At 45.5% G+C, this 22,322-nt stretch overlaps 3 non-coding genes and 11 pseudogenes across 3 annotated transcripts; all 14 read left to right on the plus strand.

Annotated features, from left to right (window-relative positions):
* The first annotated feature begins 269 nt into the window (after nt 1-269).
* LOC135599358 (5S ribosomal RNA) lies at nt 270-387 on the plus strand (annotated as a pseudogene).
* A 350-nt stretch (nt 388-737) lies between these two features.
* LOC135604235 (5S ribosomal RNA) lies at nt 738-856 on the plus strand (annotated as a pseudogene).
* A 349-nt stretch (nt 857-1,205) lies between these two features.
* LOC135603885 (5S ribosomal RNA) lies at nt 1,206-1,324 on the plus strand (annotated as a pseudogene).
* A 350-nt stretch (nt 1,325-1,674) lies between these two features.
* On the plus strand, nt 1,675-1,793 carry LOC135602159 (5S ribosomal RNA; annotated as a pseudogene).
* A 350-nt stretch (nt 1,794-2,143) lies between these two features.
* LOC135602059 (5S ribosomal RNA) lies at nt 2,144-2,262 on the plus strand (annotated as a pseudogene).
* Nucleotides 2,263-2,612: 350 nt separating this feature from the next.
* LOC135601493 (5S ribosomal RNA) lies at nt 2,613-2,731 on the plus strand. The gene has a single exon (XR_010483785.1). It is a non-coding gene; the product is annotated as a 5S ribosomal RNA (ribosomal RNA).
* A 350-nt stretch (nt 2,732-3,081) lies between these two features.
* On the plus strand, nt 3,082-3,200 carry LOC135603206 (5S ribosomal RNA; annotated as a pseudogene).
* A 349-nt stretch (nt 3,201-3,549) lies between these two features.
* LOC135604222 (5S ribosomal RNA) lies at nt 3,550-3,668 on the plus strand (annotated as a pseudogene).
* A 350-nt stretch (nt 3,669-4,018) lies between these two features.
* LOC135600588 (5S ribosomal RNA) lies at nt 4,019-4,137 on the plus strand. The gene has a single exon (XR_010482906.1). It is a non-coding gene; the product is annotated as a 5S ribosomal RNA (ribosomal RNA).
* Nucleotides 4,138-4,488: 351 nt separating this feature from the next.
* On the plus strand, nt 4,489-4,607 carry LOC135601599 (5S ribosomal RNA). The gene has a single exon (XR_010483889.1). It is a non-coding gene; the product is annotated as a 5S ribosomal RNA (ribosomal RNA).
* Nucleotides 4,608-4,957: 350 nt separating this feature from the next.
* Nucleotides 4,958-5,076, plus strand: LOC135602418 (5S ribosomal RNA; annotated as a pseudogene).
* Nucleotides 5,077-5,426: 350 nt separating this feature from the next.
* LOC135601713 (5S ribosomal RNA) lies at nt 5,427-5,545 on the plus strand (annotated as a pseudogene).
* A 350-nt stretch (nt 5,546-5,895) lies between these two features.
* On the plus strand, nt 5,896-6,014 carry LOC135604249 (5S ribosomal RNA; annotated as a pseudogene).
* A 350-nt stretch (nt 6,015-6,364) lies between these two features.
* LOC135604553 (5S ribosomal RNA) lies at nt 6,365-6,484 on the plus strand (annotated as a pseudogene).
* Nucleotides 6,485-22,322: the final 15,838 nt, after the last annotated feature.

Raw genomic sequence — 22,322 nt, forward strand, 5'->3', positions numbered from 1 at the left:
ACGCAGTCAGTATCGAGGGGCTCAGAGAGAGCTTTCCGGATTGGGGTCGCAATAGTGATTCCGAGATCGTTCTAGAAAGTGCCGATGGTTTCGGCACGTGCTTGCCGTGATCGATACGCAGTCGTCGGGCTAGGGCTCGGAGAGAGCTTGCAATAGGGATTTCGTGAACGTTCGAGAAAGCGACGACGGTTTCATGACGGGCAAGAGGCTCCGGACGTTGATGCGCCGACCGCGACGTACACATACGCGAGGGACGAAGCACGTGAAACGGGTGTGATAAGGCCAGCACTAAATCACCAAATCCCATCAAAACACCGATGTTAAGCGTGCTTGGGCCAAGTAGTACTACGATGGGTGACCCCCTGGGAAGTCCTCGTGTTGCACTCCTTTTTGCATCCCGGGATACGAAACATCTCCCGTCGAGCTCCGAGACGATTGTTTTGGGGTTGGAAATTTGCTGTGACCGCTACACTGTCAGTATCGAGGGGCTCGGAGAGAGCTTTCCGGATTGGGGTCGCAATAGCTATTCCGAGATCGTTATAGAAAGTGACGATGGATTCGGCACGTGCTTGCCGTGATCGATACGCAGTCGTCGGGCTAGGGCTCGGAGAGAGCTTGCAATAGGGATTTCGTGAACGTTCGAGAAAGCGCCGACGGTTTCGTGACGGGCAAGAGGCTCCGGACATTGATGCGCCGACCGCGACGTGCACATAGGCGAGGGACGAAGCACGCGAAACGGGTGTGATAATGCCAACACTAAATCACCGGATCCCATCAAAATTCCGAATTTAAGCGTGCTTGGGCCAGAGTAGTACTACGAAGGGTGACCCCCTGGGAAGTCCTCGTTTTGCACGCCTTTTTGCATCCCGGGATACGAAACATCTCCCGTAGAGCTCCGAGACGTTTGTTTTGGGCTGAAAATTTGCTTTGACCGCTACGCAGTCAGTTTCGAGGGGCTCAGAGAGAGCTTTCCGGATTGGGGTCGCAATAGCGATTCCGAGATCATTCTAGAAAGTGCCGATGGTTTCGGCACGTGCTTGCCTTGATCGATACGCAGTCGTCGGGCTAGGGGTCGGAGACAGCTTGCAATAGGGATTTCGTGAATGTTCGAGAAAGCGCCGACGGTTTCGTGACGGGCAAGAGGCTCCGGACGTTGATGCGCCGACCGCGACGTGCACATAGGCGAGGGACGAAGCACGCGAAACGGGTGCGATAATGCCAGCACTAAATCACCAGATCCTGTCAAAACACCGAAGTTAAGCATGCTTGGGCCAGAGTGGTACTACGATGGGTGACCCCCTGGGAAGTCCTCGTGTTGCACTCCTTTTTGCATCCCGTGATACGAAACATCTCCCGTAGAGCTCTGAGACGATTGTTTTGGGGCTGGAAATTTGCTGTGACTGCTACGCAGTCTGTATCGAGGGGCTCGGAGAGAGCTTTCCGGATTGGGGTCGCAATAGCGATTCCGAGATCGTTCTAGAAAGTGACGATGGTTTCGGCACGCACTTGCCGTGACCGATACGCAGTCGTCGGGCTAGGGCTCGGAGAGAGCTTGCAATAGGGATTTCGTGAACGTTCGAGAAAGCGCCGACGGTTACGTGACGGGCAAGAGGCTCCGGACGTTGATACGCCGACCGCGACGTGCACATAGGCGAGGGACGAAGCACGCGAAACGGGTGCGATAATGCCAACACTAAATCACCGGATCCCATCAAAATTCCGAATTTAAGCGTGCTTGGGCCAGAGTAGTACTACGATGGGTGACCCCCTGGGAAGTCCTCGTGTTGCACTCCTTTTTGCATCCAGGGATACGAAACATCTCCCGTAGAGCTCGGAGACGATTGTTTTGGGGTTGGAAATTTGCTGTGACCGCTACGCAGTCAGTATCGAGGGGCTCGGAGAGAGCTTTCCGGATGGGGGTCGCAATAGCGATTCCGAGATCGTTCTAGAAAGTGCCAATGGTTTCGGCACGTGCTTGCCGTGATCGATACGCAGTCATCGGGCTAGGGCTCGGAGAGAGCTTGCAATAGGGATTTCGTGAACGTTCGAGAAAGCGACGACGGTTTCATGACGGGCAAGAGGCTCCGGACGTTGATGCGCCGACCGCGACGAGCACATAGGCGAGGGACGAAGCACGCGAAACGGGTGTGATAATGCCAGCACTAAATCACCAGATCCCATCAAAACACCGAAGTTAAGCGTGCTTGGGCCAGAGTGGTACTACGATGGGTGACCCCCTGGGAAGTCCTCGTGTTGCACTCCTTTTTGCATCCCAGGATACGAAACATCTCCCGTAGAGCTCCGAGACGATTGTTTTGGGGCTGGAAATTTGCTGTGACCGCTACGCAGTCAGTATCGAGGGGCTCGGAGAAAGCTTTCCGGATTGGGGTCGCAATAGCGATTCGGAGATTGTTCTAGAAAGTGCCGATGGTTTCGGCACGTGCTTGCCGTGATCGATACGCAGTCGTTGGGCTAGGGCTCGGAGAGAGCTTGCAATAGGATTTTCGTGAATGTTCGAGAAAGCGCCGTCGGTTTCGTGACGGGCAAGAGGCTCCGGACGTTGATGCGCCGACCGCGACGTGCACATAGGCGAGGGACGAAGCTCACGAAACGGGTGCGATAATGGCAGCACTAAATCACCGGATCCCATCAAAACACCGAAGTTAAGCGTGCTTGGGCCAGAGTAGTACTACGATGGGTGACCCCCTGGGAAGTCCTCGTGTTGCACTCCTTTTTGCATCCCGGGATACGAAACATCTCCCGTAGAGCTCCGAGACGATTGTTTTGGGGCTGGAAATTTGCTGTGACCGCTACGCTGTCAGTATCGAGGGGCTCGGAGAGAGCTTTCCGGATTGGGGTCGCAATAGCGATTCTGAGATCGTTCTAGAAAGTGATGATGGATTCGGCACGTGCTTGCCGTGATCGATACGCAGTCGTCGGGCTAGGGCTCGGAGAGAGCTTGCAATAGGGATTTCGTGAACGTTCGAGAAAGCGCCGACGGTTTCATGACGGGCAATTGGCTCCGGATGTTGATGCGCCGACCGCGACGTGCACATAGGCGAGGGACGAAGCTCGCGAAACGGGTGCGATAATGGCAGCACTAAATCACCGGATCCCATCAAAACACCGAAGTTATGCGTGCTTGGGCCAGAATAGTACTACGATGGGTGACCCCCTGGGAAGTCCTCGTGTTGCACTCCTTTTTGCATCCCGGGATACGAAACATCTCCCGTAGAGCTCCGAGACGTTTGTTTTGGGCTGGAAATTTGCTTTGACCGCTATGCAGTCAGTATCGAGGGGCTCATAGAGAGCTTTCCGGATTGGGGTCGCAAAAGCGATTCCGAGATCGTTCTAGAAAGTGCCGATGGTTTCGGCACGTGCTTGCCTTGATCGATACGCAGTCGTCGGGCTAGGGCTCGGAGAGAGCTTGCAATAGGGATTTCGTGAACGTTTGAGAAAGCGCCGACGGTTTCGTGACGGGCAAGAGGCTCCGGACGTTGATGTGCCGACCGCGACGTGCACATAGGCGTGGGACGAAGCACGCGAAACGGATGCGGTAATGCCAGTACTAAATCACCAGATCCTATCAAAACACCGAAGTTAAGCATGCTTGGGCCAGAGTAGTACTACGATGGGTGACCCCCTGGGAAGTCCTCGTGTTGCACTCCTTTTTGCATCCCGGGATACGAAACTTCTCCCGTAGAGCTCCGAGACGATTGTTTTGGGGTTGGAAATTTGCTGTGACTGCTATGCAGTCAGTATCGAGGGGCTCGGAGAGAGCTTTCCGGATTGGGGTCGCAATAGCGATTCCGAGATCGTTCTAGAAAGTGCCGATGGTTTCGGCACGCGCTTGCCGTGACCGATACGCAGTCGTCGGGTTAGGGCACGGAGAGAGCTTGCAATAGGGATTTCGTGAACGTTCGAGAAAGCGTCGACGGTTTCGTGACGGGCAAGAGGCTCTGGACGTTGATACGCCGACCGCGACGTGCACATAGGCGAGGGACGAAGCACGCGAAACGGGTGCGAAAATGCCAGCACTAAATCAACGGATCCCATCAAAACTCCGAAGTTAAGCGTGCTTGGGCCAGAGTAGTACTACGATGGGTGACCCCCTGGGAAGTCCTCGTGTTGCACTCCTTTTTGCATCCCGGGATATGAAACATCTCCCATAGAGCTCCGAGACGATTGTTTTGGGGTTGGAAATTTGCTGCGACCGCTACGCCGTCAGTATCGAGGGGCTCGGAGAGAGCTTTCCGGATTGCGGTCGCAATAGCGATTCCGAGATCGTTCTAGAAAGTGCCGATGGTTTCGGGACGTGCTTGCCATGATCGATACGCAGTCGTCGGGCTAGGGCTCGGAGAGAGCTTGCAACAGGGATTTCGTGAACGTTTGAGAAAGCGCCGACGGTTTCGTGATTGGGCAAGAGGCTCCGGACGTTGGTACACCGACCGTGACGTGCACATAGGCGAGGGACGAAGCACGCGAAACGGGTGCGATAATGCCAGCACTAAATCACCGGATCCCATCAAAACTCCGAAGTTAAGCGTGCTTGGGCCAGAGTAGTACTACGATGGGTGACCCCCTGGGAAGTCCTCGTGTTGCACTCCTTTTTGCATCCCGGGATACGAAACATCTACCATAGAGCTCCGAGACGATTGTTTTGGGGCTGGAAATTTGCTGTGACTGCTACGCATTCAGTATCGAGGGGCTCGGAGAGAGCTTTCCGGATTGGGGTCGCAATAGCGATTCCGAGATCGTTCTTGAAAGTGCCGATGGTTTCGGCACGTGCTTGCCGCGATCGATACGCAGTCGTCGGGCTAGGGCTCGGAGAGAGCTTGCAATAGGGTTTTCGTGAACGTTCGAGAAAGCGCCGACGGTTTCGTGACGGGCAAGAGGCTCCGGATGTTGATGCGCCGACCGCGACGTGCACATAGGCGAGGGACGAAGCTCGCGAAATGGGTGCGATAATGGCAGCACTAAATTACCGGATCCCATCAAAACACCGAAGTTAAGCGTGCTTGGGCCAGAATAGTACTACGATGGGTGACCCCCTGGGAAGTCCTCGTGTTGCACTCCTTTTTGCATCCCGGGATACGAAACATCCCCCATAGAGCTCCGAGACGATTGTTTTGGGGTTGGAAATTTGCTATGACCGCTACGCAGTCAGTATTGAGTGGCTCGGAGAGAGCTTTCCGGATTGGGGTCGCAATAGCGATTCCGAGATCGTTCTAGAAAGTGCCGATGGTTTCGACACGTGCTTGCCGTGATCGATACGCAGTCGTCGGGCTAGGGCTCGGAGAGAGCTTGCAATAGGGATTTCATGAATGTTCGAGAAAGCGACGACGGTTTCGTGACGAGCAAGAGGCTCCGGACGTTGATGAGCCGACCGCGACGTGCACATAGGCGAGGGACGAAGCACGCGAAACGGGTGTGATAATGCCAGCACTAAATCACCAGATCCCATCAAAACACCGAAGTTAAGCGTGCTTGGGCTAGAGTAGTACTACGATGGGTTACCCCCTGGGAAGTCCTCGTGTTGCACTCCTTTTTACATCCCGGGATACGAAACATCTCCCGTAGAGCTCCGAGACGATTGTTTTGGGGCTGAAAATTTGCTGTGACTGCTACGCAGTCAGTATCGAGGGGATCGGAGAGAGCTTTCCGGATTGGGGTCGCAATAGCGATTCCGAGATCGTTCTAGAAAGTGCCGATGGTTTCGGCACGTGCTTGCCGTGATCGATACGCAGTCATCGGGCTAGGGCTCGGAGAGAGCTTGCAACAGGGATTTCGTGAACGTTCGAGAAAGCACCGACGGTTTCACGACGGGCAAGAGGCTCCGGACGTTGATGCGCCGACCGCGACGTGCACATGGGTGAGGGACGAAGCTCGCGAAACGGGTGCGATAATGGCAGCACTAAATCACCGGATCCCATCAAAACACCGAAGTTAAGCGTGATTGGGCCAGAGTCGTACTACGATGGGTGACCCCCTCGGAAGTCCTCGTGTTGCACTCCTTTTTGCATCCCGGGATACGAAACATCTCCCGTAGAGCTCCGAGACGTTTGTTTTGGGGCTGGAAATTTGCTTTGACCGCTACGCAGTCAGTATCGAGGGGCTCAGAGAGAGCTTTCCGGATTGGGGTCGCAATAGCGATTCCGAGATCGTTCTAGAAAGTGCCGATGGTTTCGGCACGCGCTTGCCGTGACCGATACGTAGTCGTCGGGCTAGGGCTCGGAGAGAGCTTGCAATAGGGATTTTGTGAACGTTCGAGAAAGCGCCGACGGTTTCGTGATGGGCAAGAGGCTCTGGACGTTGGTACACCGACCGCGACGTGCACATAGGCGAGGGACGAAGCACGCGAAACGGGTGCGATAATGCCAGCACTAAATCACCGAATCCCATCAAAACTCCGAAGTTAAGCGTGCTTGGGCCAGAGTAGTACTAGGATGGGTGACCCCCTGGGAAGTGTTGAATCTCGGATTTTGATGATGAAGTCAATTGTCATTTGTTGTCTAATCTATGTGTTGAGATAAGTGTGCAGGATTAACTACGATGAAAGTTAGACAAGCAGCAGGAGTTGCGCCGGAGTCAAGTTCATGATCACATTGGAAGTTCGAGAGTTCGACGAAAGTTCGGACGGTCGTCGGAGGTTCTGCGAGAACAGATCCGACAAGTCCAGAAGCTTGCCAAGCGTCCAGGAGTTTGCCGGAAGTCCGCAGGAGCATCACCGAGGGTTCATCGGATGATCGACGGAAGTTCGTCGGAAACTCGCTGGAAGAAGCGATTGACGCGCCGAAGCAAAGCTGCAGAAATTGTCTTAGATTTAATCGTAGTTAGCACGTTGATTAAGTTGGAAAATGGGAGGTGATCCCATTGGCTTAATCTTGGGGCAATTGGGCCCCTGAAAGACTGGAATTGGACCGAATGGAACTAACCATTCGGACCTTGATTGCACCAGGAGGTGCAACCGCCTAGGCCAGGAGGTGGCACCGCCTGGGCTAAGCCTCCCAGCGAGACTGGGCGGTGCAACCTCCCCAGCCAGGAGGTGGCACCGCCTTAGCTCAGTCTTCGAGCAAGACTGGGCGGTGTAACCTCCCTGACAGAGAGGTGGCACCGCCTAAGCTCGGTCTTCGAGCTCTGGCAGAGAGGTGCAACCGCCTCAGTCAAGAGGTGGCACCGCCTGGGCTCAGTCTTCGAGCTCTGCCAGGCGGTGCAACCTCTCCAGTCAAGAGGTGCAACCACTTGATCCCGAAATTCCGGGATTTGATCGTTTTGAGCTCCAAATTTGAATTGGATTGGGGCCTATAAATACCCCACCCATTAAGCACTGAAAAGATACAGACCTACACCGAAATCTTGATCTTTTCTATGATTCTAAGAGCTCAAAAGTGTTGTTAAGCCTTTAAGTCTCCTCCTTCTGTTCTTCAAGTTTTTGAGTTGTAAAGTGAGGAGAGAAAGGTCTGTAAAGGTTGTCTCCTAAGCCTGTCAAAAGGAGAGAAACTGTAAAAGGGCAGTTGGCCTTCGCCTATTGAAGGAAGGCCTCTAGTTGACGTCGGTGACCTCGTCGGTGGAGGAAGCCAAAAGTGGAGTAGGTCAAGACTGACCGAACCACTCTAAATCGCTGGTTTGCGTTTATTTTGAGCACTTTATCATTACTGCAAACCTCCTTCATAACTACTGCTTTCTGCGCTTTTACGAACAAGTTCTAAGTGCTGTTCCTTCAGAATCTGCATTCAGACGTAAATTGGCGTTTTCGTACATATTACAGTTTACGTTTACGTTTTGATTATGCAAAACTGTCTTCTACGCCTTCACGAACAATTTTCTAAGTGCTGATCTGTCCGAATCTGCTTTCAGACATAAACTAGTGTTTTCGTACGAAATTTACATTGCAGTTTACGTTTACGCCTTGATTCTGCAAAACTGTCTTGTGCGCTTTTACGAACGAGTTTCTAAAGTTCAGATCCTTTTGAAACTGCGTCTAGACGTAAATTGCGTTTAGACGTAAAACTGCTCAAACTGTATTTAGACGTTTTAAACGTAAACTAAGTTTAGACGTAAATCTGCGTTTAGACGTAAATCTACGTTTAGACGTAAATCTGCGTTTAGACGTAAATCTGCCTTTAGACGTAAAACTGCGTTTAGACGTAAACTACGTTTAAACGTAAAACTACGTTTTAGACGTAAACTGAGTTTGGACGTAAATCTGCGTTTAGACGTAAATCTGCGTTTAGACGTAAATCTGCGTTTAGACGTAAAACTGCGTTTAGATGCAAACTGCATTTAAACGCAAATTGTGTTTAGACGTAAACTACGTTTAGACGTAAACTGCACTTAGTCATAAGTTATCTTTGAGTCGGCTTTTGCTTCAAAACTGATTTTTATCGAACGAACGCAGCTTTTGTTTTTAATCGCTAAAAGATTTCCGCTGCACTAATTCACCCCCCCCCCCCTCTTAGTGCTCTCGATCCTAACAATTGGTATCAGAGCAAGGTTAACTCTCTAACGGATTAAAACCCAAAGAGAAATGGCATACGCCGGAAACCAAGAGGGGCATTCTATTACGCGTCCACCCATGTTCAGTGGGACGGGCTACACCTACTGGAAGACCCGAATGAGGATCTTTCTTATTTCTATGGATTTTGAACTGTGGAATCTTGTCGAAAACGGATTTTCGAAGTCTTCTCTTCCAATGATCGATTGGAATGATTTGGAGAAGAAGGCTTTCGCTCTTAACGCAAAGGCTATGAATGCCTTATTTTGTGCACTTGATAAAAACGAGTTTAACCGTGTTTCAACTTGTGAAACTGCATTTGATATTTGGCACACACTCGAAGTGACCCATGAGGGCACAAGTAGAGTAAAAGAGTCAAAAATCAATTTGCTGTTACATTCTTTCGAACTTTTTCGGATGAAACCGAGTGAAACCATTGGCGACATGTTTACCCATTTCACGGATGTCGTCAACGGTCTAAAAGGACTCGGAAAGAGCTTTTCGGATTTTGAGCTTGTTAATAAGATACTAAGATCCCTTCCTAAGAGTTGGGATCCTAAAGTCACTGCTATTCAAGAGGCAAAAGATCTGCGAAATTTCCCTCTTGAAGAACTAATCGGGTCATTAATGACCTACGAAATGACTTGTAAAGCTCATGAAGAGCAAGAAGACATCCTTCCAAAGAACAGGAAGGATATGGCACTCAAAACTTCTGAATGCCACTTGAGAGAAAACTCAAGTGATGAGGACTGTGATGATGACTTGGCACTTCTAACAAGAAAGTTTAAAAAGTTCTTTAAAAGAAACAAGTTTAAGAATGATGCAAAAAATAAACTTGAACCCAAGAAGGACCAAGTAATCTGCTATGAATGCAAAAAGCCAGGACACTACAAGAGTGATTGTCCCCAAGTCAAAAGGAGAACATCAAAGAAGAAGGCGCTTCAAGCAACATGGGATGACTCAAGCGCATCCGAAGAAGAGGAGTCCAACACCGAGCAAGTTGCTCATTATGCCTTAATGGCCATCAAAGATGAGGTAACAAATTCAATAGATGCAGATTTATCATTCGATGAATTATTAAATGCTTTCCATGAATTGTTTGATGAATGCAAAAATATTAGTAGAAAATATAAATTGCTGAAAAAGGTGCATGATAGTCTTACTTGTGAGTTTGACAAGTTAAAAGTTGAACATCTTGATAGTTTACATTCATGTATCAAATGTCATGATTTAGAAACTTTCCAAAAAGAAAACCTGCTACTTAAGGACACCTTGAAGAAATTCGAGGTTGGTAGCAAGTCATTGAACATGATCCTTACAAACAAGGGTGACGTTCCCAAAAGGAGTGGAATTAGATTTGTGAGAAGTCCTCACCAAAATCCAACCACCTTCATAAAAGGCTCCATCTTACATGTTCAACACCAAACCAAGTGCAACTTCTGTTGCAAATCTGGACACAAGACACATTGTTGTCCATTCAATAAAATAAGTCCAAACAAATTGATTTGGGTTCCTAAAGGAACCATGAAAAAATTTATGCAACATGATAAGAAATGTAGATTTATTTGTGAGGCACCCAAAAGCAAATGGGTTCCTAAAAATCATCCCTTCCTATAAAAACATTAAAATTTTAGGCCGGAGCAAGAAATAATATTCTGCTCCTTGACTCTCGATAGGCACAAACCAAGAGTCAAAAAGGAACTCACAACGCTTAAGTAACAAGTGGAAGTTGTGAAATCACAAATACGATTTGGATACAACCTTATCAGAAACATATGATATCCAAATTCACATATCCCCTTGATCTTCGAACCCGTCAACACTATCATCTACGAATTAATTCTTATATCATGAAGAAACTAAATATGTCATGATCTTAAAAGGGATACCAAACAAACTATCAACATACATATGCACGTTAAAAGACCAATCTTAATTGCTCTGAAATTAAAAACTCTCTTCAAGGCAAAGACTCCCTGATCAAATCACATTAGATGCTCACTGGCTGCAGGCGGTGGCACCTCTCCAGCTGGCGGTGGCACCTCCAGCTACCACGGGTTGCCAGAGGTTGCACCGCTCCAGCCAGAGGTGCAACCGCCCGCAACTCTGCTTTTTTAAACCCACGCTAGGGCCGGCAGTGGAACCGACCCCAACTCACTCCCATTTCCTCCTCTACTCTTCCAAGTCTCCTCCATTCTCATTTCACTCCTCTAAGCCTTCCAAATACCTCCCATTTCGGAGCAAAACATCAAGAATCCTTCCTTCTCTTGAAGATTTCACAAAGGTACTCTCTAAGAAGCCCTTAAATTCTGTTTTGTTCTTCATTTACCCTTGCTCATCATCATCCCTCTAAACAGCAGTAGTTATGGGATCTAGAAGATCCTCAAGGGACAAGGGAAAGAGGAGTTTAGTAGAAGAGTTTGATTTCACTCTTTTCGATTCAAAAAACCATGCTGAAAAATTTTCCTCTTTCGAACTTAGATGTATCAATAAGGGAAAATACGTAGATCTAAATGAACTAAGAGACTTAGAGACTATTCAATGGTTTGCAAACCTAGATCTACTTCCAATCTTGCAGATTAATGAACCCATCTATCCTAGGCTAGTTAGATTATTTTACAATAACATGCAAATAGATGATGAAGAAAGGATGTCCACCTATCTTTTAGGACAACACATCTCAATCACTGATAGGTTCATTTGTGATATGATAGGCATTCCCATAAAAAGCATAGGACTTTACTTTAGAGGATCATGGGATGATGAAAGTATTGGAACATCCTATGTTGAAGCCTTAGGAACAATCTTTGCCAATCCTAACATAGCATTGGTTCCTAAAAGTTGTGAACAGCTATTGCCTTTGAACACTAAGATACTTCATCATATCATGACTAGTATAATTCTTCCTAAACAATACCATCATGATGAAATAAGTCAATTAGAATTAGGAACTATGTACTTAATCATGAAGGGACATGACATCTGTCTTGGTTATCTTATCCAACAAAACATGTTAGAATTATCTAAGAAAGATATGATGCTCCCATATGGTGGTATAATCACAAGAATAATGAAAGCTTACGACATTCTAATACCACCAGAGAAGAAGTAATGAAAGTAGATCGATTCAGCATAATAAACAAAAATCTACTTCACCGACTAAGATGTTACTATAGAAACGGTAACTAGGTTAGAATCCCTAGAAGGACTGATCACCCTCAACCTGAACCAGAACCGGAAACACTAGTATTTAGGGGTACCCAATCTCCTCCGACCCTTCCCATTGAGGAAATACATCCAGTTGAGCAAACTCATACATCCATCGAAGAAATTGGGATTCCAATGGATCGATTCGAACAGAGACAAGAATGGATTGAACAACGACAAGATCAAATCCTATCTGAGCTGCAGCAAATTCATAGTCAATTTGACTCCTTGTTTAGGCACTTTAATTTTTCACCTCATCAATGAACTTGTTGAACACCTGTTGTTGTTGTAAACTTCTTATGTTACTTCTGATGTGCTGGCTGTAAACATCTATCGTGGGAAACATATATCTTGCGCCTTGTGGTAAAAGTTATCTCAGATTTTTATGGTATCATTATTGCTTGGTATGTGATGTGTCCAAATTAAGAATGTTGTGCTTTGAAACTAAAAGTTTTGAAAACCTTGTGCTTTGATTTCATTCTGAATTAGGAATGTTGATGTGTCCGAATAGATAAATTTGTTAAAATTATTTTTCGGACTATGTTGAATGATCAAATCACTTGATTGCCATGTTTCTATGATTATATGTGAAAATCTGTAATAAAATCTTGTCCGAATGCATCTTATTCAACAGATTCTCTCGTACACCTTCATGAAAAATAAGTTTCTGAAATAAATTTGATGAAGTAATTCATGTGTATGTATTCCATCCTGCAAAATCTTTATAAAAGGGGAAGAAGTATTTAAAGCAATCAATGTAAAATTCCTCTATAAGCTTGCTATTGTTACTTTCCTGGTATCATAATGTTTTTTGTTGATGACAAAGGGGGAGATATATGAATTGATAAACACTGCTATGATTATGCCATCCTTGCATCACCAAGAGATATATGAACATGTGCTAAAGTTTGCATTATGCCCTGAGTTGATATCTTATCATGTGAAGAAAATGCAAAACTTGCTAGAATATTTCAAATGTGTGCATCATGTAATAGTGCTTCACAGCTTTATATGATAATGTTCAAACTATATGATGAATAGTTACAAACACAATCATACAAACTTGATGATGTATGTCAAGCCTTAACATCATCCTTGAAGAGATACATCATGATGAGTATCATGATGGGAGTATTGATAAGTTTAACTGATCTAACTTATCAATACGTCACTTGAATTCTTAGGTATTGAATTCAAGGTTGACTTATCTCAACTATGGCATATAGACAGGGGGAGTTAAGGATAACTCCATTATCAATTGATTGTCATCATCAAAAAGGGGGAGATTGTTGAATCTCGGATTTTGATAATGAAGTCAATTGTCATTTGTTGTCTAATCTATGTGTTGAGATAAGTGTGCAGGATTAACTACGATGAAAGTTAGACAAGCACCAGGAGTTGCGCCGGAGTCAAGTTTATGATCACATTGGAAGTTCGAGAGTTCGACGGAAGTTCGGACGGTCGTCGGAGGTTCTGCGAGAACAGATCCGAGAAGTCCAGAAGCTTGCCAAGCGAAGCTCGTCGGAACTTGCCAAGTGGATCGTCGCAAAGTCCAGGAGTTTGTCGGAAGTCCGCAGGAGCATCACCGAGGGTTCATCGGATGATCGACGAAAGTTCGCCGGAAACTCGCCGGAAGAAGCGATTGACGCACCGAAGCAAAGCTGCAGAAATTGTCTTAGATTTAATCGTAGTTAGCATGTTGATTAAGTTGGAAAATGGGAGGTGATCCCATTGGCTTAATCTTGGGGCAATTGGGCCCCTGAAAGACTGAAATTGGGCCGAATGGAACTAACCATTCGGACCCTGATTGCACTAGGAGGTGCAACCGCCTAGGCCAGGAGGTGGCACCGCCTGGGCTAAGCCTCCCAGCGAGACTGGGCGGTGCAACCTCCCCAGCCAGGAGGTGGCACCGCCTGAGCTCAGTCTTCGAGCAAGACTGGGCGGTGCAACCTCCTTGACAGAGAGGTGGCACCGCCTGAGCTCGGTCTTCGAGCTCTGGCAGAGAGGTGCAACCGCCTCAATCAAGAGGTGGCACCGCCTGGGCTCAGTCTTCGAGCACTGCCAGGCGGTGCAACCTCTCCAGTCAAGAGGTGCAACCGCCTGATCCCGGAATTCCGGGATTTGATCGTTTTGAGCTCCAAATTTGAATTGGGTTGGGGCCTATAAATACCCCACCCATTCAGCATTGAAAAGATACAGACCTACACCGAAATCTTGATCTTTTCTGTGATTCTAAGAGCTTAAAAGTGTTGTTAAGCCTTTAAGTCTCTATTAGAACCCTTGCAGATTCTAAACTTGGGGTTGATCTCTTTAGGGGATCGGCCTCCTTGGAACTCTATAGGGGTTCCTCCCTCCAAGTTGCTGCTCAAAGGCTGCAGAAAAGATTCATCTATTTCTTATGAAAAGAGGAGGAATACATGACTATTTATAGGGCTTCTAAACCCTAACTCCTTATAGGACTCCTACTTCTAACCAACTCTTAATAGGACTCCTACTTAAGACTCATATTTCTTTACAACTCCTAATTCTTAAGACTCCTATTCCTTTACAACTCCTAATTCTTCTCTAAGAAACAACCTCCTACATGAATGCCCCTTTCAATTAGGACTCTCCTAGCTAGAGTCCTAACAGAATGTCCCTCTCAATTAGGACTCTCCTAGCTAGTCCTAACAGTTTTACATGAATGTCCCTCTCAATTAGGACTCTCCAAGCTAGAGTCCTAACAGACCCGCCCTCTTCAAATCAGCCTTATCCTCGAGGCTGATGATTCGTGAATTCTGGGAATTTGATCTTCAAGTCGTCATAGTTCTCCCAAGTGGCATCTTCTATTGGTAGGTTCGCCCACTGTATTAGCACTTTATTAGTGGGTCGTCGTCGTCGAGTCACGATCCGTCGATCAATAATGGCACTTAGCTAGGTCTGGAGTTCTCTTTGGGTAGTCATATTTGGTGGGTGGCTTTGGGCTGTCTCCAAGCACCTATTTATAACTTCTATCTGGCCGTTGATTTGTGGGTGATATGTCACACTCCTTTTCAATTTAGTACCATGCATATAGAATAACTTTGTCCAAAATCTGCTCTTGAAGATGCAAGTAGAATTTATCACAAGCACAATGCGTCCCTTATAGCATAATTCTTTTGAGTCCCGATTGTAATGAGCCACGGAGCTTGGTGCTTCCTCTAATTTTTTTTTTTTGATCTTACTAGTCTCCGAATCTTCCTGCCATTCCATCTTAATATCCTCAAGGAAGTCGCTGGTTGGAAGTAAAACAACCGAAAATTCAGCTTGCTCAGGTAGCTGCGAAAGCACATATGCAAGAACACTCTCTTTCCCCTTTTTGTATGTTATTTCATAATCAAATTGAAGAAGTTTTGTTACCCATTTTTGCTGCTCAAGGGATGATATCTTTCGCTCCAAAAAGTACTTGAGGCTTTTATGGTCAGTTTTAATTTGAAATCGTCGACCAATCAAGTAGGGTCTCCACCTCGTTGCTGCGCGCACAATGGCAAGCATCTCCTTATCAAATGTTGACTTATTTTGATGGGAGGGAGATAATACCTTGCTAGTGTATGTGAGTGGTTGACCATCTTGCATAAGAATGGCTCCAATTCTGACTCCAGATGCGTCGGCCTCAATAATGAAGGGTCGGTTGAAATCTGGTAGTGTTAGCACCGACGTCGTCGTCATGGCTGCCTTAAGTTTGTCGAAGGCAGCGGAGGCTCTGTCCGACCATTGGAAGACATCTTTTTTTAGTAAGGAAGTAAGTGGTGCACTGATCTCTCCATAGTTTTTCACGAACTTGCAGTAGTAGCATGTTAAACCCAGAAAGCCATGTAGCAATTTTATATTCCACGGGGTCAGCCAGTTTTGCATTGCTCCAATTTTGAAGGGGTCTACTGCCACACTGTTAGAACCCTTGCAGATTCTAAACTTGGGGTTGATCTCTTTAGGGGATCGGCCTCCTTGGAACTCTATAGGGGTTCCTCCCTCCAAGTTGCTGCTCAAAGGCTGTAGAAAAGATTCATCTATTGCTTAAGAAAAGAGAAGGAATACATAGCTATTTATAGGGCTTCTAAACCCTAACTCCTAATAGGACTCCTACTTAAGACTCTTACTTCTAACCAACTCCTAATAGGACTCCTACTCAAGACTCATATTCCCTTACAACTCCTAATTCTTCTCTAAGAAAAAACCTCCTACATGAATGCCCCTCACAATTAGGACTCTCCTAGCTAGAGTCCTAACAGAATGTCCCTCTCAATTAGGACTCTCCTAGCTAGAGTCCTAACATTTTTACATGAATGTCCCTCTCAATTAGGACTCTCCAAGCTAGAGTCCTAACAGACCCACCCTCTTCAAATCAGCCTTGTCCTCGAGGCTGATGATTCATGAATTCTGGGAATTTGATCTTCAAGTCGTCATAGTTCTCCCAAGTGGCATCTTCTTTTGGTAGGTTCGCCCACTGTACTAGCACTTCATTAGTGGGTCGTCGTCGTCGAGTCACGATCCGTCGATTAATAATGGCACTTGGCTGGGTCTGGAGTTCTCTTTGGGTAGTCATATTTGGTGGGTGGCTTTGGGCTGTCTCCAAGCACCTATTTAAAACTTCCGGTTGGCTGTTGGTTTGTGGGTGATATGTCGTACTCCTTTTCAATTTAGTACCCTGCATATAGAATAACTTTGTCCAAAATCTGCTATTGAAGATGCAAGTAGAATTTGTCACAAGCACAATGCGTCCCTTATAGTGTAATTCTTTTGAGTCCCAATTGTAATGAGCCATGGGGCTTGGTGCTTCCTCTAATTTTTTTATAATCTTACTAGTATCTGAATCTTCCTGCCATTCCATCTTAATATCCTCAAGGAAGTCGCTGGTTGGAAGTGAAACGGTCGAAACTTCAACTTGCTCGGGTAGTTGTGAAAGCGCATCTGCAAGAACATTCTCTTTCCCCTTTTTGTAAGTTATTTCAAAATCAAATCCAAGAAGTTTTGTTACCCATTTTTGCTGCTCGGGGGAAGATATCTTCTGCTCCAAGAGATATTTTAGGCTTTTCTAGTCGGTCTTGATTTGAAAGTATCGCCTGATCAAGTACAATCTCCACCTCGTTGCTGCGCGCACAATGGCGAGCATCTCCTTATCATATGTTGACATATTTTGATCGGAGGAAGATAATGTCTTGCTAGTGTATGCGAGTGGTCGACCATCTTGCATGAGAATGGCTCCAATTCTGACTCTAGATGTGTCGGCCTCAATAATGAAGGGTCGGTTGAAATCTGGTAGTGTTAGCACCAGCATCGTCATCATGGCTGCCTTAAGTTTGTCGAAGGCAGCGGAGGCTCTGTCCAACCATTGGAAGACATCTTTTTCTAGTAAGGAAGTAAGTGGTGCACTGATCTTTCCATAGTTTTTCACGAACTTGTGGTAGTAGCCTGTTAAACCCAGAAAGCCATGTAGCAATTTTATGTTTCTCGAGGTCGGCCAGTTTTGCATTGCTCCAATTTTGAAGGGGTCCACTGCCACACCTTCCTCTGATATGATATGCCCAAGATATTCCACCTTTTGTTGAAGAAAGCAAAAATTTGTGGTTGTTGTGTGTTCAAAAGGTGGTTTTCCGTATGTCTTCTTCGCATGCTCGTATTTGATGATACCCGGATCAAAGGTCCAGCTTTGTAAAGATTTGTGCTCCCTTTTATCTAGCAATTCATCTACTATTGGAATAAAGTATTTTTCCTTGATGATTATGCCATTAAGAGCTCGGTAATCAACACATATTCGCCTTGTTCCATCCTTCTTGCGTACAAGTAGCACCGGCGAAGAGTAGAGGTTGCAACTTGGCCGAATAACTCCTGTTTCGAGCATCTCTTTTATAATCCTTTCTATTTCATCCTTCTGGAGATGTGGATAATGATATGGCTGAGCATTTGCTGAAGATTTGCCTGAAAGAATCAGTATACAATGATCATGCCGACAGGTAAGAGGTAGGTTGCGCGGTTCGTCAAATATATTTGAAAATTCAGCAAGCAAAGGAAGTAGATTTGGATCTTCAAATTCTGTTGGCTCTCCCTTAGTTTGCTGCTCAAGTTGTACCAAAAAGCCACTGCATGCTTTATGCAAAACATTCTCCATTTGTTGTGTGCAAATCGTTGTTATGTCGCCCCCACGTTTCTCGTGCAATGTCACCTGTTTCTCCTTACTGTAAAATTTCATAATTAGTTTCATAAAATTTCAAGAAATATCACCTAATGTCGTCAACCATTTAATTCTGAGCATGGCCTCATGATTTTTAAGAGGGAGAAGGAAGAAATCTGCAATTATCTCTTGGTCCTGCAGCAATAGTTTCTCCTGCAAGCGCCTATGATCACAATTCAAAATCCATCCGTCGGTGACCTTAACATCAAACCTGCAGCGATTCTCGATAGGTAATGATATCCGAACAGCAAGCTTACTATTTAGGAAGTTAGTAGTACTGCCCGTGTCGATGAGAACAGTGATTGGTTGTTGTTTGAGAAGGCCTCCAATTTTCATCGTTTGCGGGTTTGAGTAGCTAGCTAGTGTATGTACCGTAACTTCGGTCGGTTGTGGCTCTTCTTCTGCATCTTCTTCTTCATATTCAAGGCTCTCTTTTGGATGTTCAATGACCTCTTCTTCTATCGGTTCAATCATAAGAAGTCCCCCTTTACTACAGCGATGCTCACGGCTCCACGGCTCGTCACAATGCCAACATAACCCCTTCGTATATCGCTCCCGAAGCTCTTCTCTTGTTAACCGCTTTAGTGTAGGGACTTGGTCGACAGTAGGGAGGGCTAAGGGCTTCAATATTACCGATTGAGGAGAGACCCTAGTCCTCCGAGCTTCATGGTTCAATTGCTCCTCTTGATGTCGTGCGAAAGAGATGGCTGCCATAAGCGTATACGGTTGTCGCGCTTTAACTTCTCCTCGGATCTCCGGCTTCAAGCCCTCAATGAAGGTCCACAATAGCTATTTTTGAGACCAATCATGAGTTTGATTAGATAACCTTTCAAACCTGGTTTGGTACTCCTGAATGGTGGAGGTTTGTTGGATCTTTGCTAATTGTTCGTCAATATTCTCGTAATCGGTTGGTCTGAAGCGAATCAGCAGTCCTTCTTTGAATTGTCGCCATGAAAGGACTCCATAAGTACGTTCAAACCAGTCAAACCACTGTATAGCATCTCCTTTAAGATGTATAGCTGCAATTTTCACCATAGATACATCCGCGGTTTTGTGGTACCGAAAATATCGCTCCGCGCACGAGATCCAACCAATCGGGTCTCCTTCTTCCCATCTAGGGAAGTCCACTCTCATGTATGGATAGTTGGGGTTGGTCATTGAGCCTACCCTCCCTTGGAAGTCATCTCTTCGGGCTTGGTGTGATTGGGCAAAGCTCTCTCCTTGATATGATTTCTTCGGGCTTAGTGGTCGGCCCAATCTGAGTTCGGTAAAGAGCGTCCGAATCTTATCCTCTATTCGCGCCTCTAAGGCTTCGAATTTAGCATTGATTGCCTCCTTAGATGCCATAGTATATGGCCCCAAATCAATGATGTTAAGATCTCTCTTTTGCTGTTGGGTTAAAGGCATGTATAGGTTGAGAGAAGTGATGGTCGAAAGTGTTGGTGGATTGGTGGATGTAGGCTGCGGTTTAGGCTTGTTTTGTGGCTATTTTGGGTGCAGTTTGAGGGTGTGGTTTGGTAGAGTTTTAGAGCTGTGGATGATAGTTTTGGATCTGTGGTAGATGGTAGCAAAGGTTTGACAGAAATCCGTGGAAGTTGCAGCAAGTATGTGCTGTCTTGTAAGAGTAGAATTGTCGTCGAAGAAACAACGGTTTCTTGACGTAATTTCCACCAAAAACTTGAGAAAATTGAGGAGAGAATTGATAGTAAAATCACAGTTTATATGACAGCAAGGATATCTAATTTAATCAAGAAAATTTCGGCAGTATAACAGCAAAGAAATTGGTGCAAGTTGCGATTGCAGAATTATCGTCGAAAAATTTCAGCGGGTTACGATGAAAATTTGCAGCAACATAAAATCAGTTTTAGAGATGAATTTCTTAATAGATAAATCTTAGATGGAAGCCAAGATGATATATGAAGTGTATAAGAAATTTCATTCAAAAAAGATTGCAAATAGATGGGTTAAGACAACGATATGCATCTGAAATTTTCTGCAGCATAGATTTTCTAGTGCAGCAGATTGGACATAAAAGATCAGTAGTTTATATTGAGAATTTTTTGATGAAACCAAAGGGAAATCTACTATTAGGAAGTGTCAAAGGTTTCATAAAAGTTTCATAGAAATTTGGATAGAAAAAGCACAGTAGCAAGATCAAACAGATGGTGCTATGCGGCTGGAATTCTGCAATGTATCTTTCGTCGTAGAGATGAAAACTTTGTGACGAAAAGTTTATGCAGCAATATAAGAACGATTTTTTTTTTTTTTTTGATTTTCGAATAAGGATAACTAAATTGCAGCAGCAGTAAGGTAGGAAACCAGAACCTGTTGCAATTCACGGGGAGATCAAAGGATGATCCGCGGTGGTGGAGATGATGGCGGAATTCGGTGACGATCTTTTAAGCAATTGTGGGAATTGCTTTGGATGGTTGTGGAGGGTTGATGGATGGCAGTGGAAGGGCAGCGAGACGCCAAGAACGCTGCTCTGATACCAGGTGTTAGAACCCTTGCAGATTCTAAACTTGGGGTTGATCTCTTTAGGGGATCGGCCTCCTTGGAACTCTATAGGGGTTCCTCCCTCCAAGTTGCTGCTCAAAGGCTACAGAAAAGATTCATCTATTGCTTAAGAAAAGAGAAGGAATACATGGCTATTTATAGGGCTTCTAAACCCTAACTCCTAATAGGACTCCTACTTAAGACTCTTACTTCTAACCAACTCCTAATAGGACTCCTACTCAAGACTCATATTCCCTTACAACTCCTAATATTCTCTAAGAAAAAACCTCCTACATGAATGCCCCTCATAATTAGGACTCTCCTAGCTAGAGTCCTAACAGAATGTCCCTCTCAATTAGGACTCTCCTAGCTAGAGTCCTAACATTTTTACATGAATGTCCCTCTCAATTAGGACTCACCAAGCTAGAGTCCTAACACACACCTTCCTCTGATATGATATGCCCAAGATATTCCACCTTCTTATGAAGAAAGCAAAAATTCATAGTGGTTGTTGTGTATTCAAAAGGTGGTTTTCGGTATGTCTTCTTCGCATACTCGTATTTGATGATACCCGGATCGAAGGTCCAGCTTTGTGAAGATTTGTGCTCCCTTAGCAACTCATCTACTACTAGAATAGGGTATTTATCCTTGATGGTTATGCCATTGAGAGCTCGGTAATCAACACATAATCGCCATATTCCATCCTTCTTTCGTATGAGGAGCACCGGTGAAGAGTAAGGGCTGCAACTTGGCCGAATAACTCCTGTTTTGAGCATCTCTTTTACAATCCTTTCTATTTCATCCTTCTGGAGATGTGGATATTGATATGGCTGAGCATTTGCTGGAGATTTGCCTGGAAGAATCATTATACAATGATCATGCCGATGGGTAAGAGGTAGGTTGCGCGGTTCGTCAAATATATCCGAAAATTCAACAAGCAAAGGAAGTAGATTTGGATCTTCAAATTTTGTTGGCTCTCCCTTAGTTTGTTGCTCAAGTTGTACCAAAAAGCCGCTGCATGCTTTATGCAAAACCTTCTCTATTTGTTGTGTGCAAATTGTCGTTACGTCGCCCTCACGTTTCCCGTGCAGTATCACTTGTTTCTCCTTACTGTAAAATTTTATAATTAGTTGCATAAAATTCCAAGAAATATCACCTAATGTCATCAACCATTTAATTATGAGTATGGCCTCATGATCATCAAGAGGGAGAAGGAAGAAATCTGCAATTATCTCTTGGTCCTGCAGCAATAGTTTCTCCTGCAAGCGCCTATGATCACAATTCAAAATCCGTTCGTCGGTGACCTTAACATCAAACCTGCAGCAATTCTCGATAGGTAATGATATCCAAACAGCAAGCTTACTATTTAGGAAGTTAGTAATACTGCCCGTGTCGATGAGAACAGTGATTGGTTGTTGTTTGAGAAGGCCTCCAATTTTCATCGTTTGCGGGTTTGAGTAGCTAGCTAGTGTATGTACCGTAACTTCGGTCGGTTGTGGCTCTTCTTCTGCATCTTCTTCTTCATGTTCAAGGCTCTCTTTTGGATGTTCAATGACCTCTTCTTCTATCGGTTCAATCATAAGAAGTCCCCCTTTACTACAGCGATGCTCACGGCTCCACGGCTAGTCACAATGCCAACATAACCCCTTCGCATATCGCTCCCAAAACTCTTCTCTTGTTAACCTCTTTGGCATAGAGACTTGGTCGACAGTAGGGGGGGCTGAGGGCTTCAATATTACTGGTTGAGGAGCGACCCTAGTCCTCCAAGCTTCATGGTTCAATTGCTCCTCTTGATGTCGTGCGAAAGAGATGGCTGCCATAAGCGTATACGGTTGTCACGCTTTAACTTCTCCTCGGATCTCCGGCTTCAAGCCCTCAATGAAGGTCCTTAATAGCTGTTTTTGAGACCAATCACGAGTTTGATTAGATAACCTTTCA

The sequence above is a fragment of the Musa acuminata genome, chromosome BXJ2-1 (genome assembly GCF_036884655.1).
Source record: "Musa acuminata AAA Group cultivar baxijiao chromosome BXJ2-1, Cavendish_Baxijiao_AAA, whole genome shotgun sequence".
In the NCBI taxonomy this organism is placed as follows: Eukaryota; Viridiplantae; Streptophyta; class Magnoliopsida; order Zingiberales; family Musaceae; genus Musa; species Musa acuminata.